The sequence below is a fragment of the Vulpes lagopus genome, chromosome 7 (assembly GCF_018345385.1).
Source record: "Vulpes lagopus strain Blue_001 chromosome 7, ASM1834538v1, whole genome shotgun sequence".
Classification (NCBI taxonomy): domain Eukaryota; kingdom Metazoa; phylum Chordata; class Mammalia; order Carnivora; family Canidae; genus Vulpes; species Vulpes lagopus.
The window spans coordinates 90156757-90171376 of NC_054830.1; the positions used below are offsets into that span (position 1 = coordinate 90156757).

The 14620-nt window shown below is 38.3% G+C and overlaps 1 protein-coding gene across 6 annotated transcripts in view; it reads left to right on the forward strand.

Moving 5' to 3' along the window:
* Positions 1 to 14620, forward strand: part of ELAVL2 (ELAV like RNA binding protein 2) — a 140789-nt gene that overhangs the window by 85810 nt on the left and 40359 nt on the right. The window lies entirely within an intron of this gene.

The window sequence follows — 14620 nt, forward strand, 5'->3', positions numbered from 1 at the left end:
TGAGGTTGGTAAGCTAGGTGTAAAGGGACTATGTTAATAATGTTGGTGTTTATGAGGATAGCTAGAATAAGCCCTTAATTTATACATTGAATTGTATTTGGGGATAGCTCTTGACTATTAAGTGTTCTGGCACCATATATTAAATTTTTCAAGTTTTCCTAAGACAAAGGAAATTAGTTTGTAACATATAGTTATTTAGTCTCCTTCTCCTTTATAAATAGCAAGGAAGAAATTGTCAGCAGCAACATAAGAAAACTTGACACTAAAGGTTACTGAATATTGGAATGAGCTGAAAGACTAGTGAAATCGTCATTTGAGTGGTGTACTTGTACTTGAATACCTAGCATTTTTGTATAGCACTCTACGGCTTAGGAGGCTCTTTAACGTGACTGATTGGAATGTTCTGGTATGAATTGATTTGTGTGACAAGGGCAAGGTAGATGGTGGAGTCATGGGGTGAGCATGAAAGAGTGCATATAGCCCAGCTTTTTTCTGCAGGTAAGGTATCCCTTCACAGATCGGCATCGTAGGGCTGAGTTACACTCCCAGCCCCCTTTTCTTTTGGGGACACTTTGTGGCAAAAAGATGGATTTTTCTGAATGAGCTACCTTTTGCCACCTGTCTTTGCCTTAATCTTGAAATATGTTTGCAGGGTTGCCATGTGATGCGACCCAAATAGCTTAGCAACTATGTAGAAGTTGCTTCCCCCATCAGACATCCTTAATATCATTTATTCTGGTACCATAAAAACGGCATCTTCCCCAAGAATGAGCCTCAGATATGTAATCTTCAGTAATAGCAGATGAAAGCAGGCATCATTTTAAAAGTCCTTAAGGTAGGGGCACCTGGGAGGCTTAGTCAGTAAGTGCCTGCCTTCAGCCAAGGTCACGATCCCAAGGTCCTGGGATAGAGCCCTGTGTCCGGCTCCCTGATCAGCAGGGAGTTGGCGGCTTTCTCTCCATCTGCCCCTCCCTCGTGCTCTCTCTCTCAAATAAATTTTAAAAGATCCTTAAAATTGAGAAAAAAATTTCTGTAAGATAAAGTTTAGGTCTACCTCTTTTATTTTTTTAAAGTTTGTTAACTTACTTTTTAAAAATAATCTCTATACCCCATGTAGCACTTGAACTCATGACCCTGAGATCAAGAGTCACATACTCTGCCAACTGAGCCAGACCCGCGCCCTAGATGCGCTTATTGAATAAAATTCTTTTTCCCTACCATCTTTCTTTAGGTTCGTGGGTACTTGAGCCCATAAAATGGTAATAAATTAAAAAGATGATTTTTGTGTTTAGGTTTTTCCTGTTTAGAGGGGAAATGTATCCAGAGTTAGGAGTGGGCCTGTAGGCTAAGTTGTGGAGCATATGATTTGCATATTTCCTTTTTAATATACTTTTTAGTCAGTGGTAAGAGAGCAGCTCTGTTTCTGCAGGTCAGTGTGATGGTCCATTTACTGTGATGCTCTGGAGGACAAGGTTTTTGTGTGCTAATGAGTCATTGTGTGAACAGATCTTCTAAGCATTTGCTTCTTAAAGTATGTGAATTTTAAATTTGGAGGATCACAATAGTTAATCTTTTCAACTTTTTTTTTTTCTTTTCAACTTTTAAACTAGGTTATTTTGTCAGAGATGCTTATGTGTGATGTGAATGTGGCAATCATGGGAGCCAGACCATTTTGTATTTCTTTTTAGAAGCCATCTGTTAATTGGTGGGCAAATTGCCCTATGGTCTGAGTGGTTTGGTGTAACATATCTGTCCCTAAGCAAAAACAAAATGGATATTTATTTCTGTTCGGGTATACCTCTTTGACTTAATTTGTAGCCATGGTTCCCATCTGGCCCGCAGCCTTTTAAACTTTCACCTTGTACTGCTGGCTTCCTCTATAGAATGTTTTCTGTTGGGATTCTTTTTTCTTTACTGCTTCAAGAGAGGATTTTCTTGAGGTCCTTGAAGCTGTGTCTGCAGTATTTAAGTAAGTTTCCTTTATAGTCAGCATTTATATCCTAACCTGACCAAACACAATTGGTTGGTTTGGGGATTTCTCCTAAGTATAAAAATCAGTGCTTTTATGTGACTATTTTAAATTGAGGGGGAGGGGAAAAATACATCATGTTCCTCATATCTTTCTGAAAATGTAACTGCCTTTTTTTTTTATTAAATATAAACTAAACAAAATGTACTGTACAAAAGAGAAGGAAAATCACATGTTATTTATACCTAAATCTTTGTGTCAGTTGGGGACAGTGGATGTCCTTTGGAATTTTACTTCCTTTGTCTTTGCTAAAAATATCTCTAATTTAATTATGGTCTTTCTTTAGAAATAAAATGAGCTAAAGTGGAGAGTTGTTCCCAAGGGGAAGCTTTGTTACATATATTGAGGATACTTTATCAATGATACAGATGAGGAGATGCAATGATACATGTTTTTACTTTATTTGAAACTTTTTTTTTCCAGATTGATGTGATGCTGTGATGCTATCCAAGGTCTGCCCCCCCCCTTTTCTTTTTTAAAGTAGCCCGACACCCAGCATGGAGGCCAACGTGGGGTTTGAACTCATGATCCTGAGATCAAGAGTCAGATGCTTAATGGACTAAGCCAGCCACACACTGCAGGGTCCTCTTCTTAAATGACCCAGCCTTCCCTTCTTTCTCAACTCTCTTTTTCTTTTTTGACTTGGTATCACCATTTGTATATGTAGGACTTAGGTCTGTGTGTGCATTCAGAAATCCTGTATAACCTTGTGATAGCTGCACAAAAAGTATTTGTGTTTGTTTATAGTAGTATTAACACTTTTTGTCTACTCATAAGAAAGAGCAGCTTAACTGCGGGTGAGGAGGAGAATTCAGGTGTATATATTTTTACAGCTTTGTAAAAGAGATCTTGGGAAATCATAAGTCTTCACTGGATAGTCAAGTTGGGTTTTGCTGTTTGATGGCCAGGGTTATCCATATCTATTTGACTGCATGGCAAATGAATATTGGAGAGGCTGCTGGGTTGGTGCTTTGATAATTTCTGAATATTAGAAATTAACCTTCTGAGAAGGTTCCTTGTCTTCTGTTACTCTTAGGAAGGTGAGAGGTTATACCTTGCAAGTATGGAACTACTGGGATAAGAGGGTTGCCTTTAATTCCATTCCTGGCCCTTATTATGGAAGGCCCACCAAAGGAAAAGAGTAGTTGTTCCAAAAGTACAATTTTGAGGATAGAGGGCTTAGAATGAATTAATCATGTTTATTCAGAGGTAAAAATAGAGGCTCAGAGAGGGGCAGCATAAGCAAAAGGTTTTATGGAGTAGGAGAATAGATAGGTGGTTAGTCATTTCATATTGAGGCGGGTTGTAGGGACTTGTAAAAGAGCTTGTGTCTTTTTATCCTGTAATTTCTTAATTTTTATTTATTTTTATTTATTTATTAGAGATCCTGGGTACTTGAATAAAAAGCATTTGGGTCAGATGCCCTTCCTGGACTATCAAAATTTCTTTCTCATGGTCTTCTTGGTCCTAGACCTTTATGCCCTGATTGTTCTAGGCTTCCAGAGTTAACCTCCCTAGATTTTTCTGTTTCTCTCTTCTCTTTTCAATAGTCCCTTCCTGCTTGGTGCATACTGCAGGATGACCACTACTGACCTTCATGTGGGGCACCTCTGTTCTCAGAGCCTGCTGCTTTACTTCTGTACAGACCATGTGCTGTTCATTCATTTTGCCTTTGGTCTATTTCCTCTGTCTTTCTCTACACATTAGCTCTTCTCCGTATGCCTATTTTCTTATTTCTCTGTCAAGAAACTCCTAAGTTTCTTCTGTTTCAGTTAACTAAATATATCTTGCAAGTTCGTCCTGATTGAGCATGAAACTCCAGTGATTAATCTGAGGTGTTCCATGTTCATTAGGGGCCTGCATCTCCCCTTGTTTATTGTCTTACTTTAAATTTTTGAACAAAGATCTTAAGAGGGCAGAGAGCATGTGGTATTGATTCCACCTGCTTTTCTTCAGCTAGGAAACCACACTGTGCGTATAAAAGCATTTTAATGCAATCTGCTGACGAGAGAAGTGTCTTGTGTGGGAGATAATTTTGGCAGTCGCAAACATGTTTGGCTTTAGCCATAAGAATTGCTTTCTGAGTTTCTGGAAAAAGAGTATGCAAATCAAGTCCTGTTTTAAATGAATCTTTTTATATTGTGGATATCTCTAATCTGTTTTGTAATGATGGATTTGTTTTGAGGATTTAAATGGTTTGTGCACCTGCAGGATGCCATTCCTTCCACCCCACCCCCCTTTTGTACTCAGTGTCTTGATGGATTAAGAAAGAATGGTGAAGTTTGGGCACCTAGGTGGCTCAGTGGTTGAGCATCTGTCTTTGGCTCAGGTCATGATCCCAGGTCCTGGAATGAAGTCCTGCATCAGGCTCCCCAAGGGGGGGCCTGCTTCTCTCTCTCTGTCTCTCTCTCTCTGCCTATGTCTCTGTGTGTCTCATGAATAAATAAATAAGTAACATCTTTTTTAATAAATGGTGAAGTTCCAATCAGTTACATGACAACAAGAAAAAAAAATTTACAGGTGTATTTAAGATTATGAATATATCCTTGTTGAAAACTTGAGACCCTTGGATGCACAGGACTCTGTCTCCGTGTAATTCCCAAACTTGGCCAAAGGCAGTGAAGTGTATGCTGGAAATACCAACTTTGGAAAGGTCAATCCTGGCTTTGAAAAAACCTAACTATGGTAACCAGCTAGCTGTGTGCCTGTGAGCAAGTTAATTAGCATCTCTGGGCCTCTAAATTTATAACTGTAAAATTGGTACAGATCTATGTACACAGGGCTTTATTGTGAGAATTAAATATTAATATGTGTAATATAAGTCTTATAAGTTGCATGATGGCAGTTTATAATTAGGCAGTGGCACCATTTGCTTCTAGAAAGCTTAGATAAAAGCAGTCATGGTCCAGTAGGAATAGACTTTTCCCACAGACTTCCTGAGCTTTTAGTATTGGAAGGTTTTTTTGGTTGGTGAATTTAAATTTTAACTTTTGGATCAGATATATTTACACAAACAATTATGTGTTTAATAAGAAAATTTATCTCTTAAAAGATTTCTTTTTTAATCTGGTGGGATTTGTAGACTATTTCCCGTTGTTCTGGATGAAATAGGTAGCTCACCATAGTGATTTGCAAGAATCTTTGACACAGTTTCAAAAGGGCACTGAGCTCATTATAGTGCTTTAGGATCTTTAAATTTTTTTTCTTGCAAATCTGAATAAAAAATGTCTTGCAAAGAGAGAATAATACATTGTTTTACTGCTTTTTGATGGACTGCTTACCTATGTGTGTATGAGTGTGTATATGCACGTGTGTGCATAGATTGACACCAGCAGGTAGTGCAAGCAACAGCAGATGCCCTTTTTACTACTGCAGTTGTTAACTGGTTTCTTTTTACCATAACAATATCTTGAGATACATGGCTCTTTTGCCCTCATCTCAGATGATATTTACTCAAACAATTCCATTGCCTTTTAGGAAAGCACAAGATAAAGCAAATAACTCAAGCCTCTGTGTGTGTGTGTGTGTGTGTGTGTGTGTGTGTGTGCGCACGTGTGTTTGTGTGTCTGTGAATAGATTTACAAGAAATCTGTATAGAGGTGCCTGGGTGGCTCAGTGGGTTAAACATCTAATGCTTGATCTGAGCTCAGGTCTTAATCTCAGGGTCATGAGTTCAAGTCCTGTGTTGGGCTCCATGCCGGGCATGGAGCCTACTTTAAAAAAAATAAATTTGCATGGGGTTAATTATAGTTAACAATGAAGTGAGAATATGGCAGCGGACCTAGATCTGCTGAAAGTAGGTTTTGCTTTAGCTCATACTTGTTGACTTGTTTTTAAACAAAAGAAAGTTGCTAGGTTTTTTTTTTTTTTTTTTAACTGTAGGGTCTTTCTGGCCATCTGATAGTTTTTGGCTTTTGCTCTCATCATAGGGGGCAAGTCCAGTTTTTAAGGTAAAACTGCTGATTTTTTTTGTTTGTTTGTTTTTGAGGGCAGCTACCTAAATCAGTAAGTAATGAAAACTGGCTTTTGTTGTAAATGTGGTCGAGATGCTACAGTAGCTCACTCTGTCTCTGGCTAGAGAGAGCCTCCAAGGTGAAGTCTTGTTCTAAGATGTATATGCTAGAACAATTGGTTTATTTTTCTCACTTTGGATAAAGATCGTATTTCCTAATTTTCTAGTCTTGGATGCGAGACATCTTAGTACCCATGTGCAGTACTCAGGAATTTAATATGCTGTTGCTGTTCTTGATAGCCTGAGACCGAATTGTGTGGGAGTTCTTAATGTTGTCTGAAATTGTGATGTATTAAGAATCCACAGTTTCACTAACTTAAGCAAGGTCATGCTGCATTGCCAGCAGATTCATAATTACTGGGATTGGAACCATAGGAAAATAGAGCTGTACCAGTTTATAATCAGAGGACAGATAAGGCCATTAAAATTAACTTGAAAGGAAAATGCCTTGGTGCTAGGATGTTAACAGCTCCCTCTAGAATTAGGCTGCTTAGGTAATATTTACCAAATGATCACTATTTAATTTCAGCAGAAAAGTTACAATTTAAACTCTTCTATATTATCTCAATATATCTGTGAAGTCCTGAAACCCATTTTAAAATATTGGGGCATTTTAGTCTTAGGCCAGCCTTATTAGCATTTGGGTGGAAGATAAGTCCTTGAGTGAGCCATCTGTTTTCTGTGTTATGTGAGTGTCTAGGTTGAATTCTTCCTCTCGCTAATCCATGGTAATGTCCTTTGGGAAGCTGGTAAAAATGCTCTGAGCTTTCAGGAAGCCTGGCTTGTTCTGTAGTAATAGGATCTCACTAGTCTTCTGTCTCACAATTTGATCTTCCTCATTAGGGGGCAGTGAGGAGGACCTGTTTAATTTGACCTGAGTAAGTTGAGTGTTTAAATGAAAGGTCTTGCTGCATCTGGTGTGCTGCATCTGAGGAGACTAAGGGTAAGTCAGGAATTAAAATTTGGAGAGAAAACTTGAGAGGATTACAACCTTCTAAGATTCTCTCAGACCTTTACCCTGATGTGTGGTATCCATGCGGTTTTGTTACACATCAGATCTGAGATACTAAGAGAGCTCCTTTGGAAAGTCTGGTGCTCCTTGTTTTGATGCCAGAGTTGCAGTGCACAGCCTGTCTGAACAGACAGACATAACCAGTGCCCAAGAACAGAAAGTCCATCTGAAGAAACAACACATTTGCAACTTTATTGTGTGGGGGGAGGAGGAAAGAAGGGTGTTACAATGAGGGAAGGGGGAAGGTCTGTCTTTAAAAACAAAAATTGCACTCCTGTCTACCCCTCCCCCTCCTAGAGTAAACTTGTTTTCTTAATTCAGATTATTTCCTTTTTTTTTTTTTTTTTTTTTTTGTTAGGAGATGAAGTTTATATAGGGGCTGTGTTTGGAGACATTGTGTCTTTTCAATTTGGTTTTTCTTTTTTTTAAGTATTACATTATTAGACCTCAGATTGCAAATAGTCTTGCTTGTCAGAGAGAACCATAGTGACCTGTTTCTGCTAACTGTGAGATTTAGAAAAGATTCATGCTGCTTTTGTCCTTTTTTATTTCATAAAACATTGCTACTGCTCTAAATGAAATAATAGATACACATCAATCAGCATAGTCACCTTTTATTGTTGATTCAACTACCAGGTTTTTACAGAATTCACTCTGCATTTTATTTGACTTGTACATGAATAGTCTCGGCAGACTTAATTATATTAGTGAAAAAGCACTTTCAACAAAATTATATGCTGACATCCCATAATTCATACTTACAGATTTGTGAAACAGATTTATGTAAATCTATCAAATTACTCTAGGTGACATTATTTTTTAAAATTGAGATTTCATTTAAATGGTATTTGTAGAAATTTTTCATGAAAAATTCTACATGAACTATCTTAAATACATCTCACATCAATTCCTTATAAGGACAGAACAATGTAACATTTGAACACCTTTGTTCTGTAATCTTTCTAGAACAACGGTAGGGACATGGGGAGCAGGATATATCTCCTCTAAACCCTAATTTCCTGAAATGCAGACGGCTGTTCTTTGTTCCTTAGCTCGTTTGTTCATTCAATGAACGTGTAGTTAATCTGTGTTAAGAGTTTTCAATGTCAGGAACTATGCTCCGTTTGCCTTTGCTCAACAGTTTAAAGCAGGGTTTGGGGAGGTGATAATCCAAGTTGATTTATCACCCTTGTGTACTAAGATAAAGGTATATATGGGCCGTGGAAGGACTACGGCGTATTGAACGGTATGTACCGAGAGAAGGTTATGTCAGCAAAGAAAGTCTCAAAGGCTATGTGGGAGTTGGCCAGTTGGAGATGTGTATTTCAGGCATAGGGAACTGAATGTGCATTTTAGGGTATATGTAGAACAGTAGTAGAAGTAAGCAAGAAGCTGATGAAGACCTTAGAAACCAGAGCATACTTGGATTTGTCTTTTTTTTACATTTTTTAAAGATTTTATTTACTTATTCATGAGAGACACACAGAAAGAGAGGCAGAGACATAGGCAGAAGGAGAAGCAGGCTCCCTGCAGGGAACCTGATGCAGGACTCAATCCCAGGACTCTAGGATCACGACCTGCACCAAAGGTAGATGCTCAACCACTGAGCCACCCAGGTGCCCCGTGATTGGATTTGTCTTTTAGGAAGGTCATTTGAACAACAGCATGGTGGAGGACAGTTGGTTTGGGAGTTCATAGGAGACTAGGGAAAGGGTGATGGTATTGTAGCACTAATTCTAGTTAGAATAATACATGAGGACCTGTGGTAATGTAGAAGGGGCTGGGGAGGAAGGGCAGATTTAGTTGGTAGAACTTGCACTGAAGTCAGTCTTACAAAGCTTTCCTATTAGACTATGAGTTACTCCTTCAAGTCTTGGATCAAATGTACCTTCTGGAGAGGCCCACTGAGGATTCTATTTAAATAGCAGCCCTGACCCCACCCTGCCACACTCTTCTCTCTACTTCTCTTATCTCTTTAGTCCTTTTTTTTTTTCCTAATACACTGGAGAGCTTGATCTTTTTTCTCCTCCTAGCTGGGTGTAGGGTGTTTTGCGTTTTTTTTTCCCCCAAAGATTTTATTTATTTTAGAGAAAGAGTAGCTAGTGGTGGTGGGGGGAGCAGAGGGGGAGGGAGGAAATCTCAAGCAGACTCCCTGCTGAGCACAGAGCCTGCCTCCACCCTTGGGGCTTGATCTCAGGGTCCTGAGACTGATCAAGACTGAGCCAAAACCGACAGTCAGATGCTTAACCAACTGAGCCACCCCAGCATCCCAGGATGTTTTTATGAAGAGGAACTTTTTGTCTTTTGGGGATTAGCAGAAAGTAGACTGTCTATAATTGTTGAACAAATGAATGCTAAATGTTGGTGAGAAATATGTAGGGTTTTTTTTTAATACAGAATTTCACTTTGCATAGTTCTGTTGAGAAGGATCTCCATTATTAGTTGGATAAAAATTAATGTACCAGATTTATGATCAAGAATTATGGAGGTCTATTACCTGTACCTTTAAACCTGAGGGGGTAATTTGATATTCTGCACATCGGTAGTAATTTGAAATAGGAAAGACTAAATAAAGTGACCTTTGAATTAAATGGGTCCAGAAGATTGTGTATTTTTAATTAAAATATGCAATTAAATTTTTAATTAAAGTATGCTATTAAAAGCAATGTAGGTGGCAGGGGAACGGCTGCTGGCTTTGAATTACACACAGTTTGGGATAAATTGAAGTTTACTCTGTGTCCCACCAGCATTTTGTTACTGAAAGAACTCTTCCTGTTTTCCTCTTCCTGCCCTGAGCCCCTCCCTTGTGGCTCTTGATGGGCCTTGGTCCCATTCAGAGGCCTATGGAGTGCTTCAGCTCTGTGCTTTAGATCACTTGACTGTGGTTCTAAAGTAGCCTGCTTCTAACTGTTCTCCTCATGACAGGAGCAGTTTGTAAGTGATTTTTCTACCTCTTGTGAAGAAGGGATCTTCTGGCATATATGTTGGATTAGAAAGGATGATGCAAAACAGAAGGCATTCACCCACACATTGTATAAAATATAAGTGCTGAAGTATGGTATTGACCTGGAGTTTTCAGTGCCCTGTATGGAGGTCTGAGGCCATGTGATTGCTCACATGGCTTTCTCTGTAGTCGGATTCTAGAATCCTTGCCATCGCCGTTAGGAACAAGGATTGGATTAATGGTTCCAAAAATCCCTAAGAGCCTTGAGACAAGGTAGCTTGTAAGGATAGCCTGGGGACTAGTGATGATGTTATTCTCGATGTCCAGTTACTAGAAGGAATTTTTTTTCACATTTTATTATTTTTTTAAAGATTTTATTTATTCGTGAGAGAGACAGAGAGGCAGAGACTTAGGCAGAGGGAGAAGCAGGCTCCATGCAGGGAGCTTCATGTGGGACTCGATCCAGGACTGCAGGATCAAGCCCTGAGACACAGGCAGGTGCTAAACCGTTGAGCCACCCAGGCATCCCAGTTTTTTTGACTTTTAAAGACAGAATTTCTTTGTCTTGAAGGCTTTTTTGGGAGAACCTTAGCTTTGTCATTTTTGTTCGGTTTTTAATCACTTTGGGTTTCTTTATACTTGGAATTTAAATGTAGAGCTTTATAAATTTTTTAAAAGAAAGGATTATTGGTTTGGGGATTATCAATATGCACGTTCTAAATTCAGAATGTTTGGAAAATTAGATTTGGTTGGCATGGATAGATGATGCTTGGTGTCTAAGTCTTCCTTAGTGGCTTATGACGATTACTAGCTGATGAATACAAGAGTGGGAAACACTGGACCCTGGCTAAATAATTTTGACTTGATATTTCTTTTTATTTACTCTTGACTCAGGATAACCTGAAGTGAAGTAGTCACTATATAAGATGCAGTTTGTCATAGGATGAATAAAAGCATTGAAATTCATATATAATGAAACTGATATTTGCACATGAAGTATAGGAATTTGAGCTGTTTCCAGACAGTTTGTGATAGAACCCTCTTAGAAAATGCTTGCTTACGTTATACTTAATGCATATTGAAGATGGTCTGGGTTCATATATTAACTAGTTGTAAATTGAGTGCAGAAGAGCCTAGCATTTGAGAATCTTGGATTCAGATCCTGACCACTACTTTCCTACCTGCTTTTTTGATTTGAGGGAGCTGACTGACCTTGCCCAGTTTTAAAAATCATATTATGCATAATAAATAAAAGGCTAAAATTAAATAGTGAAACCATCACATAGCTGAAAGGTAAGAATGGGAGGAGTCTTGCCTATCTTGGTATCATCTGTGAAACATTTATGTATTGTAAGCATTCAGTAATAATACCTTAATGTAAAAATCTCAAGTTCCTAACTCCCTGTACTCCCAGTGATAACATGCTAATTCATCTGCTTTAGTGGATTTTGAAATGCAACCCCTTTGTGGCAAATACCTCCTTTCGTATTATCTTGCTTAGATTAATAGTAAAATTTGGTTAGTACAGACATGTTCTAATTGATGAGTGAGTGGTACATTTCCTAATATAGCCACTAAGCAAATTAGGAAGTTTATGGAGGAGAGGTCATTTAGGGATAAAATATTGTCTGACTTTAGTCAATTTATGGGTGGTAGAAACTAGCCGTGATTTACTCTGGGAGGTAGATCAAGTGAAAGACCCGTTCAGTGGATGGACGGTCTGATGTGATGTTGATGATAATAATGCCACTGTGTTTGTCATTCATTCATTTAGCAAACTTTTGAGTGCCTACCATGTGCTTAGGAGCAAGTGCTTAGAGGCCAGTCTGGCAGACAGCTAAGCAGGGAACTGGAAGGGTAGGCTTTTTACTTTATCTGGTGACACAACTCCAGCAGGCACTGCTGTGCCTAAGAGTGACCTTCACAGGACAATAAACAGTCTATCTGAAGTGATGGCTAATCTGAAGGTTTTAGAGGGAAGACATTCACTTATATATGAAAGTGCACACATTAAAAAGACAGTCTTCCTGTCTTCCTGCAGGGTTTCTTCACATGCCCAGACCGTCAGCACGTGGCTCCCTCTCAAGGGTCCCAGATTTGCAGCCCCAGATTATCTCTCACCATTAAAACTGTGATTCTCAACCTTGGATGCATGTTAGAATCACCAGGGTTTTAAAAACCTGGTACTAGTGCTTCATAATAGACCAATAAAATAAAAATCTTTGGGAATAGGACTCAAGTATTATTATTATTATTATTTTTAAAGCTTTGTAGATGATTCCAAGTGTGTGACCAAGGTTGAAAAAACACTTTGATTAATTGTGCTAAAATGCAGGTGTAAGGATAGTGCAGTAGATAGGAGAAATAAACTCCTAATGCAGTTACAATTGATGATTCTATTTTATTATAGAGTAGCAATGTGACAAAACTGTACAATGTTCAGCTTGTCTTTCCTTTCCCCATTATATTTGTAGCATCTTCCTTATTTATTTTTTAAAAGATTTTTTATTTACTTGAGAGTGAGAGTGAGCGAGCTTTGGAGGGTGGAGGGAGAGAGAGAGAGAGAGAGAGAGAGAGACTGGAGCAGATTGCAACGCAAAGCCCCCAACAATGGGGCTTGACACCATGACCCCAAGATCACTTCCTGAGCTGAAATCATGAGTCAGATGCTTAACTGATGGAGCTACCCAGTGATCCCCTGATTTAATTTTAAATGAATACATGGAGACTCATTAAAATATAGTAGATATGTTATTTTTCTTTCTTTTTTTTTTTAAGATTTTATTTATTTATTCATGAGAGACACAGAGAGGCAGAGGGAGAAGCAGACTCCATGCAGGGAGCCTGATGTGGGACTTGATCCCGTGGCTCCAGCATCATGCCCTGGGCCAAAGGCAGGTGCTAAACTGCTAAGTCATCCAGGGATCCTCTAGATATGTTATTTTTCTTTATCTTTTCACATGGATGATTTATTTCCATTGGTAGTGAATGTTCTCATCACTGCCTAAGCAACCTTGTTGGGTAAAAATTACTACCCTCATTTTGGAAATAAGGAAGTTATGGCTCAGAGAAGTTGAGTAGCTTCTTCAAAGTCCGAGAGCTGTTAAACAGCAGAGCAGATTAGAACTCTTATGTGTCTGTCTCCAAAGCTCATATTCTTTCTTTTATAAACTGCTTCCTTGAGCTGCTTTTGTGTTCAGCCCATTTGAATCCTGCTCAATGACAATAGAACTGCAGCACATTTCATAAGAGGGCACTATGCATGCGATAGACATACGGTAAATGTTGAATTTATTAAAAAGCTGAATGCTTAAAATACAATGGCTTCCCATGGAACTTTTAAAAAATAGAACTGTAAGTAAAAGAAAATCTCTATGATTAGTGTAAAGAAAATAATGGATTGAATTAGTTTTAGCTATTCCTTAAAAAAAAAAAAAACAAACAATTTAGTAAGAAGGCATATGTTAGCAATTATTACTCAAATCTTTTTTTTTTTTAATTGAGGTAAACTGACATATTAGTTTTGAATATTGTACAACATCCAAATTCTGATAGTGGTTCCAGAATACAACCACAAGTTTTCATGGTTATTTGGTACTATATTTAGTGTTCTCTTTTTTTTTGTGTAGTTATAGGGAATGCTTTAGGGTAGCCAGAGAGGCTATCCTAAATACCTGTGTTCATAACCACATGCACCTAAAGTACCCCATCAAAGAAAAAAAAATCCCTATTTGCTCTGAAATTGATGGGGAAAAAAATATATATTTCATAAAAAGTATTTGGACCTTTGCTGAGCATCTTCTAGGAAACTCAGTTAGTTTGGTTTGACTTTAGTAGATTAAACCTTTATGTTCATTTTTGTCACCTACTCTACCATGGTATTTCTTACCTTTTGAAACTGAGAAACTTGCTTTTGGTTGAAAAATTGCGATATTTTGGATTGGCTTTACTTATGTGTGCATTCCATTGATTCCAATCCCTTGAATATCTTCCATTTTGTTTGAGAGTTGGGACAAATTGGGTTAGAGAACTCAGATGTTAGGGAAAAACAACAAAATACTCCTTGTTAAGCTACTCTTACTTCAGAAATTGTGTTTTATTATTTTTGTTTATATTTTTCCTTCCTTTCCTGCATGTTCTCATTGGCTTGGATGTTCTCAGTGTAAATCTTTGTGTTCAGATTTCCCTGTCTCCTTATTTAGGTCATCAGACCTTTTTTAGAAAATTGGATTCAGTTTATTTGAAGACGCTCTCCTACAAAATGTACATGTACACATGCTTACACACATGCATGAGTGAACACACGATTCCTCACCTTTTAAATGGAAATAATTATTCTTGGTAAAGGCTGTAAATTTGTCAGGGTACAATGTACAGAATACTGACAGATTCTTGGTTGATGCTTGATGCCTTCGCCTTTTATGGGTAAAGAAAATGAAACTGAAAAAGTCGTGCCCGTGAAGCCCACTCAGCAGCTCGGCGGAGACTTGCACCCACTGTTTCTGAGGCTGAACGTTACATTTGCTGCTGGGTGCTCTGGCTCAGGCAGGATATGTTTGATGAGATGCTTTGGAGATGTGTGGGGGTTCTTTTGGTTGTTTTTTGTTTTTAAACGCACAGCTT